Source organism: Ambystoma mexicanum, chromosome 6q (assembly GCF_040938575.1).
Source record: "Ambystoma mexicanum isolate Mex_15411 chromosome 6q, UKY_AmexF1_1, whole genome shotgun sequence".
NCBI classification, from domain to species: Eukaryota; Metazoa; Chordata; class Amphibia; order Caudata; family Ambystomatidae; genus Ambystoma; species Ambystoma mexicanum.
Window position 1 is genome coordinate 439,630,944 of NC_090937.1, and position 12,262 is coordinate 439,643,205.

A 12,262-nucleotide genomic window follows, 5' to 3' on the forward strand; every position below is an offset into this window, starting at 1 on the left:
TGGTGATATGGTGGAGTTTGCCAAATCCTAGCGCTTTGCTTGAACAGAAAGCCTGGCATTGCTAAATTTGTAAAGCGCACTTAAGACAAAAGATGTCATACATTGACAATTATTTCACCCATACGTGCTTTCCGGAAAGTTTGCTAGCAGGATGCACAGTTTTTTGCAATATGGGTAACCAGTTAACTTTGGTCTATTTTGGCAGGAGGACAAAAGGCTGAATTTGCCTTGTTACGACAGAATCCTTCATTAGTTAACATAGTTGGTTGAAATATGCATGACCAGTTTGATGGTTTGAGCATCAGCGGGCAGTGTAGCCCAGGCGAAGGAACATGATAACAGGAGCACATACCCAGATTTCGTGCCTCCTGTTCACTTGTATGTAATGATGTAAGCAAGTACGTTCCTTAGACACTTCATGTAGGTTCCATCGCTCAGCTATTTTCCTGTTACAGTAGGTTTCTATAAAATGACCGAGTATGAACCACTGGCTCCCATCACCGAGGCAGGAGCTCTCCAACTGACTCTGTGGAACCTTCACTATACGCATTCCTTCACTCGCACCTAAACATTCTCTCAGCACACCAACATTGTCTCATGCATTACCTGGCACCTGCATTCACACCAAGCACAATACAACACATCTCCCTTCTTCACACATATCCACAAAAGGAAGACATACAGGGGAACACTCACACGGGGCACCCTTTTAGTGGGAGGTCCAATTCAAGGGTAAGTCGCAGGGCGTTCCCCCTGACTACTATGGCTGTGTCTGTACATCAGGCACTCACACCTGGCAGAAGGCTCCCCCCCCCACTATCTACCCATGCTCTGCTCACACACACACACACACACACACACACATCCTCCGCTCCGTCGCATGAATAGGAAGGCGTCCCCACTTCTTCACCCAACTGCATCTCTTCCATTCCTCACATCCATTGAACTCTTCCTGTCCAAAAGTACCAGTGACCACACCTTACACCGGAGGAAATGTCCCAATCCATACCATACCCTCAATATGTGTTGGTGCGGTGTCGCCACAAACTAATAACCCCCCTCACATGTGGGAAGTCCTACACCGTAGCATACATACCTCACTCAAACTATACTCAGGGGTGCGCACCACCCACTCCTGTCCCACTCACTCACCTGTAAATCCTCAAAATGCATTAGTCGCTTGCATTTTCCCTATACCACCTTGTTTTATCCTCATGCACCCTCCTTACAATAATACTTTCCTCCTGCAAAGAACTTAAACCTTAAAAGACCCAGTTACCTAAATACATATAACACCAACATTTCCACATAAAACACATGCATCAAAAAGGATATGGATTGTGTGTTGGCAAGTGTTTGTGTATCTGCACACTGCTTGTCCTCCTTCCTCTGAATCACTGGCATGTGCTTTGCCAACAAAGCAGGACATAAAGATAATCTCCATGTTCGCCATACCAGAGACTCCAACATCATGTGGTGACTCGATTATTACATCATATTTCAAAACTTCTGAAGTATCGAGGACTCGACAGTAAGTAACTTTCTTTATTTACATTTATTTATGTACCGGCGCCCCGCACTACGTCTCCTCTCATACACTCAACATCTCGAACTAACGGTATTTCTTCGAACGCTCACATCCACTCCCTGCATTCTTACAAACGTTCCACTCACGCGCAGGTGGGGAGCCGGGATAAATACATATAACACTTTATCATCACAGATGATAATACTAAATGATAATACTACATCATCCCCCCCTTTCACAATATTGAGCAGGAAAAAGATAAACATTTCCAAAACTTAACATATATGTGAAAGGTACATGCAGTAAAAACATTTCACATAACACATTTGTACAAAATGCACTAATAACTAATAATCTTAAAGTTCTATACACATACCTCCTCTAAGCAAGGAAAATTATTTAACTCTGCATGACATAATCTCTGGACCAAAACGGTAACCTCCTTTCTCTAGAACTACGCACGCTCCTATTTTCAAAAACTACCTCACCTTGCTGAGTTCTTACATTCTCAACTTGTCTCATCACATCACCATTCATATTCGCATTTTCAACTCCATATTGAATATGATCATCTCCAAATAAATCAATCGCTCTTCTTCTCTCAATTTTGATTTGTTTGTCTCTTTCATTCCTACCTCTCCACATCCATTTACTAACCCTGTCCATATTCCATACTGATCCTTCCGCAACTCTTACAGCTCTCCTGAACACTTGTATGACCTTGACGGGACTGCTATATTTAGAGTCACCCTTCTTCACATTGTGTCCAAATTTGATTCGCACTAAATCTCCTGGTAATATTCTCAACGTACTCTTTTCTGGAGACCTGAACTTTTCTTTATACATACTGTACCTATCTAGAATTTCATCCAAATTTGTAACCCAGTACTAACACTTCTCCTACAATTAACCCATTAAGGATTTAGCAAAGTATTAGGAGCTCTTCCCCTCATTAATTCAAAAGGAGAAACCTCCATTCCTCTTTTAACGGACATCCTAGTGCTCCATATTCTCTCCTTAAGAACTTAGTTTACTGGCATATTGTTACTCAAGGCCAACTCTACTGCCTCAACAATTACACGGTTATATCTCTCCACTAACCCATTGGTTTGTGGGTGATACAACGACGAAAATCTCCACTCAATTCCTGTTCTTTTAGCAAATTCTCTCATTTCTCTACTTCTGAATTGAACTCCATTATCACTCATTATTATTTTAGGAAAGCCTTCCCTTCTGCAGATTTGCATTATGAACTTTATTACCTCATTAGTATCAATCCTACTCACCGCCTTGACTTCCACCCACCCTGAGTAGTAATCCACTAGAACTATCAGGAACTTCTTCTCCCCAACCAACCTCTCATATGGTCCAATGATATCAATTCCTACCATTTCCCATGGTGCATTACCTTTGTCTATGTTAATAGGCTTCGACTTGACAATCCTGCAGCTCTTGTCACTGTTCTGACACGGCCAACAATTCCTAATAAACCTCTCAATCATAAGATCCATACCTGGCCACCAGTATTTCAAACGCACATTGTTCTTCGTGCCAGTGATAACCGGATGAACCTGGTGCGCTTTCTCAATTAACTCACTCCAAAACTTGTGCGGGGGAATCAATTTATCTCCCCTCACCAAAAATCCATCCTCCATGGACAATTCATCTTTGACTTCCAATATTTCCTACAACCTTCACTGATTGTCCTTTTCTCAGGCCAACCTGATTCAGTGTACCTCCTTATCTCTTGTAACTCATCATCTTTACTCAATTCTTCAATCCACACATCCTTGGACGTAACCTCAAATATGACCGCCACCATTTCTTCATCCAAATCTACACTTGTTTCATCACTCTATAATGGTAATCTAGATAAATAATCAGCAACAACATTTCTTTTCCCTGGTACATATTTTACCGAAAAATTGTAGTCCTGTAATTTTAGACTAAGTCTGGCTAATCTCGGCGAAGCTTTACACATTCCTTTCACCGTAAGAACTTCAATTAAAGGTTTGTGGTCTATTTGAATTATGAATTTGTTTCCCCACACATATTTCCTGAAGTAATTCACCGCCCATGCACAAGCCAACAATTCTTTTTCAATCACAGAATATCTGCTCTCTGTTTCTCAAATAGCTCTAGAGGCATGACTGATTATCTTCTCATTAGGATCCTCATTTATCTGTGATAAAACTGCTCCTAAACCATTCCCACTAGCATCCACTGTGATCTTAGTCAACCTACCAAACTCAAATCCTCCCAATTCTAAAGATTTACAAATTCCTCTTTTTATGCATTCAACAGCCTCACTACATTCATCATTCCATGTAAATGTTGCATCCTTTTTTAGCAATTTCCTCAATGGTTCTGTTACACTCGCATAATTCTTTACAAACTTGTTGTAATATTCGCATAATCCCAAAAATGATCTCAGTTCATCTTTGTTGTTTGGATTAGGTGACTCCTTGATTGCTCTCATGGCGTCCTCTTAGGCTTATAACCTTTACCATTCACGGTGTGCCCTAAATATTCCACTTCCTGTACTCCAAATTTACATTTGCTTTTTTCAATTTTCAACCCAACCTCTTCCAATCTCCTCAACACTTCTTTCAATCTCCCATCATGTTCTTCAGATCCTTTGCCAAATACAATTATATCATCTTGATATACCAGTGTTCCACTTAAACCCTTCAACACATGCATCATAACCCTCTGAAATACTGCTGCCGCAGATGCTAGTCCAAACGGCATGCCTTTATATCTATACAACCCATGCGGTGTAGTAAACGCCGTAATATCTCTACAATCCTCTGTCAAAGAAATCTGATGATAAGCGCTTGAAAGATCTAAAGTAGAAAATACATCAGCATTATCAATACGATTCAACATCTCGAATATAATGGGAAGCGGGAAAATGTCTGTTATGATGTTTTTGTTGACTTCTCCTAGATCCACGCAAATTCTGAGTTTGCCATTTTTCTTCAATGCAACCACGATGGGGCTCACCCATTCAGATGATTAAATTTTCTCTATAACTCTTTCCGACTCCAAATTTGCAAGTTCTTGCTCAACTTTGTCAGCAATGGCAAAGGGAATTGGTCTGGATTTCGTGTGTTTAACAGGCATTGCTCCCTTCTTGAGACGAATCCTGTGCGCAAAATGTTTAAGCAAGCCCAATTTCAATTTGCCTTCTTCCTCTTCTTTAGCATTCTTGCTTTCACGCTCTTGATTACTCCCGTTTACAACCAGAATTTGTTCTTCATCACATGGATCCAATCTGATTCTCAGACCAGCTTGATCTCTCCAACCCAGTACATTCACACCTTTTTCTGCTACGTACACCTTCACCTGAGACCGTCTGTCTTTAAATTGAACAATACACGAAAACCATCCAAGCATCTTGATCCTAGATCCTTCAAATCTACCAGGGTTTGGTATATCTGACGCTTCCATCTTGCTCTTGAGACCACATGCTACTAAATTCTTCCATGTTCTCCTAGTGATAATTGTCCACGGTGAACAACTGTCCACCTTCACCTTCAATTTCCAATTATCCAGGAATACTTCGCAGCTCAGGCATTTAAATTCTCCATCTGGTGGCTCACGTATCAGAAAAACCCTTTCTTCCTCCGAGTCTTCCTCTTCTTCTATAATGGCAAAAACTTTCTTCCTTCTTCTACACGTGACAGCGAAGTGACCTCTTATGCCACAATTTCCGCATTTTTGCCCCAATGCTGGGCACTGTTTTGCATAGGCATAATGACCAACTCTGCCACAATTATAGCATCTGTCTCCTTCTCTCTGTTGAGTATTCTGAAATCTCTGATCATATTGAATTCTTGGTTCATTCTTCACCCAATTCTTTCCTCTGTATGAACCCCCTCTTTGTTCAAAACTCTTCATTTTGTTACCTCTTCCAGCATTGACTTCACTCTTGTCTTTGTTCCTAACATCTGTTCCACCTCTTTCTTTAGGTTGTAGTACATTAACCTGACCTTGTTCTTCGGTTTCTTTCTCCTGTATCTCCTTTTTACTATGTTTCTGCATACTTTGTACAACCTCTTCTTTCTTGTTCTTCATTTCCTTCGAGCATAATTGACTGTGTTCTACACGTTTAACGATCGCTATTGTTTCCAGCAGGGATGGATTGCCAACCATCCACAATCTGTCTTGTACTACATTATCTTTCGAATGAATAATGATTTGATCTCTGATCAACTCATCAAGGGTGATGCCATTGCCAAATTGGCAAGTTCGTGATAACACTCTTAATGCAGAAACATATTCCTCAATGCTTTCATGTTCCTTTTGCACACGCGTATGGAATTTATATCTATTAATGGCTACGTTAGTTTCTGGAGCATAATACTTATCCAATTGTCTTATGGCCTTATCATGCTCATCAGCATCACCAGCTTCGTCTACAGTCAATTCTGGCAGTTCCCTGAATTTTCTTTGCCTTTCCAATCCCAAAGCATGTAACAATAATAACTTATTCTTCCAAGATGTGAGTTCTTCATGTTCAACTGCTTGAATATAGTTCATCCAGAACTCTTTCCATTCTGACCATAACACCACAGGTTGGCCTGGCGCTGGAAGGAAACTAGCCGGTGGTTGAATGTTAATGTTTTGCATGGCCCTGTGGGTTTAATGATCTGTAGTCAGCAACTGTTCAATAAGTACTTGTGCAAAACACTTTCTGTGCTATATCAACAAATAAATCTCTTGCTGGATATCCCCAAATTCACAATGTCAAAACTCCATATGAAAGTACTGTGACGAATATGAAGGGATCATTGTCTCCTCCTCATTTCGTCTAGGTCAGGTTAGGCGTGCCACGTGACTTGTAAGCTTCCTGGCGGGTCCTTTTCTCTAACCCCCAGTACTACGATGCTCGGATCGTATTTCCCAGAGCATTAATGAGTAATGACACGGACTTCTGCACGAACCAACGCGATGTTACGCGCCGGTTCGGAGCATCTGCTCTCCCCTGCAGTTCAGTCACGGTACCGGACACCTGCACAAGCCAACACGAAAACACACGCACTGGCTCGGAGCTCCCGCTCTCCCTTTCTCCGCCTTTTCGCTGGGCCACGGTCAGCACGAACCTACGCAACGCTGCGTATTGGCTCGGAGCAACTGCTCTCAATCCCTCTTCTCTTCGTGGGTCCTCAGGGCGCCGGCATCCTCGTCGCCATTTGAAGTATCGAGGACTCAACAGTAAGTAACTTTCTTTATTTACATTTATTTATGTACCGGCGCCCCGCCCTACGTCTCCTCTCATACACTCAACATCTCGAACTCACAGTATTTCTTCGAACGCTCACATCCACTCCCTGCATTCTTACAAACGTTCCACTCACGCGCAGGCGGGGAGCCGGGATAAATACATATAACACTTTATCATAACAGATGATAATACTAAATGATAATACTACATCTACTTCCTTTGTTGTGAGCCGTGCAGAGCTCACTAAGCAATTGTCCCTCATTTGAATTGTATTACCTTACAACCTTATGTCGGTATCACGGACACCAAACTGTCTCTAGACCATAGCCCCGCTGGTTTTTAGCAACACTCGGCCCTTCTAAAATCGCTGTGCAAACATAAACGTCACCGCTCCTTGACAGTCCTCCACTCTCCTGACAACGCCGGACGGTCACAGAGGGCACTCCTCTACCTTCTCCAATAAGCACATCTCCGTGTCACCTTCACATCATGGCGACACCTTCATACTCTCGGCTCCTGGCTCTCCAACGCACACATCACATTACATCACCACGCACCTTCACGCTAGAAGGTGCTTTCTTCAATGCAATGCTGAGCTTCCCTCCGTATTCCGGAGATGCAATGAAGCGTTCGATGACTGCACGTTATGTTCTACTGGGAATTCCATACTATTGCCACCCCCCTCAGCACAGCCATGACGTCATCATTTTCCTAACAGCCACGGTGCGCAGCACAGCTCCGCTGCTCCTTCTTCCTCTCAGCACTGTCCTGACAACATCATTTTCCCAACGACCCAGGTGCGCAGAACAGCTCAGTTGCTCCAGCAGCCATCTGGACAGATGACAGGACATACAGAAGCAGCAAGGAAGGTCGGACGTTTCTCTCTCTCTTTGACCCAATCATGTTACTCTCGGTCTCTGCAGATGACTCTAATGAAACACCAGCTCTCTGCCTTAATTGTCCCTTGCTGTGGGCACTTTCTCCTTGTGCAAACTGGTCTCATCCCTGGTCAGGACAGTCTTTTATTGCCCCTTCTTCCCTAGGATCACCAAAACAGGGTAAAGCTATTAAGCACAGTACACTGTTGTACTCCCACTGGCCCTGGACCTTCCCCTTCTGTTCGCCCTGGGTCATAGGCTAGCTGCACTCCTTTTTGCATGACCCAGGAAAGTTCCTGTTGGGCACTGGTTCTGGGATGGCTTCTCTCTTCTCCTCCTCTTCTCCTCTCTCTTCTCTTCTCTTTCCTTTTCTCCTCTTTCTACCAGTGCCAACTAATAGGCCAGCTCCCCCTATTCCTTGCTCATGTGTTGCTAAATGCAGCTCCCCCTCTTTCTTCTCCCTGGGGTATCATATAGGCTGCAACTCACCCTTTTCTTGGCCCTGGGTGATGGGACTTACTTGTGTGGGGGCAGTGGTTCCCCTCCTTCTCTGCACCCCCGCAGCAGAGTGGTCACATTAATCTTCACTCTTCTGCCACGCAGGTCCGTTTCTTGTCTTATAGAAGACAAACTCGTTGCCAGTGTAGAAACGTAAGTTCCTTAGATATCTGTCAAGTTCCATGAATTAGCTTTATTCCTGTTACAGTAGGTTGCTATAAGATGACAGAGTATGAACCACTGGCTCCCATCACCCAGGCAGGAGCTCTCCAGCTGACTCCGTGGAACCTTCACTACACACATTCCTGAACTCACACCTAAACATTCTCTCAGACACAGCAACATTCTCTCATGCATTATCTGGCACCTGCATTTACACCAAGCACAATACAACACTGTCAAAGATGTACACACAGCAGTACTGCAAATGTTACTGCATTTGCCCTGTACTTGTGGGCAGAATGCAGAAAAACGTTTGGTAGTACCGTGTACTCCCTTTTTTGGGAGTTTGGGGGGTGTTTCATTTTCTTTTTCAGCTTATGACGAGCTCTAAATGAGGCATCTGGCTTTAAAGTCGAATTATACTGTCCAAAAGAAACCCCAAACTTGAATGCATGTACCAGACTACTGTAGAGACTGGGTCGGATGTACCACTGCATTGTCAAACTCTGATGTAAAGAATGTTGAAATCTTTTCTTACATCAGTGCCTTTTTCCAAAGCGAACTACTTTCTATTTAATCTCGTGCGAGTTTGACACACTGTACATTTAAATAAAAACACGAAAAAATGTGTAGTTCTAAGAATGTCATTAAACTGTGTCCACTGGGTTTATGAGGCGCCAGTAGATGAGGAGATGCATTAGAATGCACAGGTGCCATACTGTTTGGCAAAAATAAAGGTGTACGCTTTGCAAAAAGAATGTGTCCATTTGCATTTCGATTACTGAATGTTGGCTTTTTGCCAACTGGTACGTTTGATACTTAAAATTCTGGGACTGATGATTTGATTCCGTTACAAATATGGAACTTCAAGTTCTGTTGCGATGAGTGTTGCTGGACGATCTAAAAATCAGGACTGGCTGAAGGTGGGGTAAAGCATATGCCACAACTTCTCTTGTGCAGGTCTGCTTTTGCTAGAACATACAATAGTGAAACAAAGTATTGTTATGGAGTCCCATGCCTCACCTTGTCAGTGGATGGTGGGGTAGCCACGGGGCTGGGGCTGGCATGAGGAAGATGCCCAGGCTTCCTCTACCATAGCACATGCATGGAACAGGGAAGGGAGTCGAGGAATGGCACTCTGTAGAACTGACTCTGCTCCTCTGGCGTTGGTGCAGGAATCCTATATAAGTCTATGGATGAAAAGAGAGGGCCTGATTTATGGTGTGAAGCCCAGCAGGTAAAGAAGCGGCAAATGTATAAGTTATCCACTCGACTACAGTAAAGAATAGATCCACTAAGTGAGCACCCCCTACCCCTGTCTTTGTCCCTGTCTTGGGCAAAGTATGATAACCAGAAACAGGACCACCCTGGGGGAGGGACTTGTCAACCCAACGTTCCACATTAGCATTGGAAGCCATCCTGCGGGTGGGGCTCACCAACCAATACCTACACGATCTGCCTTTAGCAACACAACTAGGTCCCCTTTCATAAAAGAGAAACTGGAAGGAAGGGCTAGGCTAGTGGTCTTTAAACTGGGGGGTTGGCACCACTGGGGGGGGGGGGTGGTGTCCAGGGTGGTAGTGGGCCCTAGACTCTTTAAACAAGGATTAAGATGACTGTTTTTTTAACACTATTTTTTCATTTTACAAAAACAACCCAACACGGAGAACCAGCATGGAGTCCAATCCCAACAGTGACCCACTATAAGCATGGCAAAACATTAATCGACAACACACGTTACACAGTCCATACAACATTACCACTCGCCGTTGTGAACAGGTATTGAACATACAGCGCCCAGACCCTGGCGGGCGGACGTACACTGGTAGAGTCCGAATGAATGATGTCTCCATACCAGGACAATACGCAGTGTCCTGCAGCCACACTTGCTTGCTGGGCAGGTGGCCCCTCCGCCAGGAAATAACCATCCTGCGAGCCACCACCAAGAGCACGCCTGTTAAGCACCTAACCCGCCGCAGCAAACTCCTTGTGCACCCCAAGAGTGCCGCCATGGGATTGGAATCTAGCCGCTACCCCAATAATTGGTGAGATCTTAGCTAGGATGTCCACCGAATCCTGGGAAAATCTGCGAGCACTTGAAAGCCAATTGAAGAAACCCTGCTGGACCATCACCACACCTAGCACACGAGTCCGAAGTAGAAGCAAAATGACTGTAGCGCTTGGCCGGAGTTTGGTAAACCTGCCAAAGAAAAATGGATTAGCTTACTTTTCGAGTTCAAAGACACTTTTTGGGTTTGACACAGTACTCCCCACCAATAGTCATCCGGGATGACCCTGCCAAGGTCCCTTTCTCAGCGCTGCCTTGGCGCACCCCCATCCCACGGGATGTCCGCCATAAAGCTGCTTTATAGCCTTGAAACCAGACAACCTTCACCCAGCGATTGAATCATCCTATGCAGTATTGCCCACGTGGGGTTCTGTCGAGGAAACGAGGGGAATGCAGGCCTGAAAACATTCTGCACCCTAAAATATAGAAAAATGCCCAAAGCAGTGCTCCCACCACTATCTTTGGCCTGTTTCAATGAAAGAAACTCATATTTGACAAACAAATTCCCAAAGGTGGTGACACCTCACCCCCCAGCTTTTCCACCCACTTAAAGTAAGCCCTCTCCACCATGATGGCCATACCCGCTACATCCATGCACACCACTTTCTTCCAGATCGCACAGACAACCCATACTATGATCAAAGATCCAGACGCCACCTCGAGGCCCCATGGACCACAGACCGTAGCAGATATGGGGCAGCCGTTGCCTTTTCCACTTGCACACGAGGCCGGATAAACTGGGTGGAGTACCAACGCGCCAGATATTGTGCCTGCACCACCAAGTAGTAGCGTTGCAGATCCGGCAGGGCCAAGCCCCCCCCCCCTGTCATAGGACTGTATCAGCGTGGCATAAACCACCCTGGCTGGCTTCCCAGCCCAGATCAAGTCGAGCATAAGCCCCTGTAGCCGAAGAAAGAAACCAGTGGATAGAAACAGTGGAACACTGAGAAAGCAGTAGAGGAGTTTAGGAAGAATAATCCTTTTAGCAATCAAGATATGGCCCAACAGCATGAGAGGAAGAGCCTGCCACCTTGCCACCATGTCCTGGAGGGACCCAATCGTCCTACCACAGTTATCCGAAAACAGCTCTTCGCGGTCAAGCTATATCTCCACTCCCAGGTACCTAACCCCAGTGGACTTCCAGTTAAAGCCAAACTAGTATTCGAACACCGCTGTCCCGTTCGTAAGGGGGGGGGAGACCACTGATTTGCTATGATTAATCCTGAAACGTGACAATTCCCTGAACTTGACCACCTCGTGCATTACCAGGCCCAAATTATTTACCTGGTCGCTTAGGAAAAGGTCCACATGATCTGCCTATAAGGAGATGATGATGAACGTATGCGGCCCCCGCTGAATGTGCCTCTCCCTCAGGATGGCTGCCAATGGCTCCATAACAAGAGCAAATGGGAGCAGAGACAATGTACAGCCCTGCCGCGTCCCCCTCCTCATGTCCAATCTCTCAGACAGCCGACGCCCCACCACGATCCTCGCCATCAAATTGACATATAGGAAGGGCACCAAAGATATAAATCTGTCCGAAAGCTCAAGTTTTTTAAGAACTGCAATAGAAAGGGCCATTCGACAGAGTCGAATGCCTTTTCGGCATCCAAAAACGCTGCGGCTGCCTACAACTCCAGCTCCAGCAGTGCGAGGACACCAAACAAACAACGCAAACTGTATGTTGTATTCCTCCCGGGCATGAACCCGGCCTGGTCCGCCAACAGCAGTCCTGGCATCAAGGGGAGAAGTCGGTTAGCCAACAGTTTGGCAATGATCTTATTATCCACATTCATTAAGGAAATCAGCCTATACGATGCGCACTCCTCGGCAGGCTTCCCTTTCGTATGTAATAGGATATTGGCATTACGTAGTAAAGGGGGAAGACTCCCCCAAGG

General features: G+C 44.9%; 1 protein-coding gene across 1 annotated transcript in view; it reads left to right on the forward strand.

The window, feature by feature from the left end:
- Positions 1-12,262, forward strand: part of C9orf72 (C9orf72-SMCR8 complex subunit) — a 467,428-nt gene that overhangs the window by 103,562 nt on the left and 351,604 nt on the right. The window lies entirely within an intron of this gene.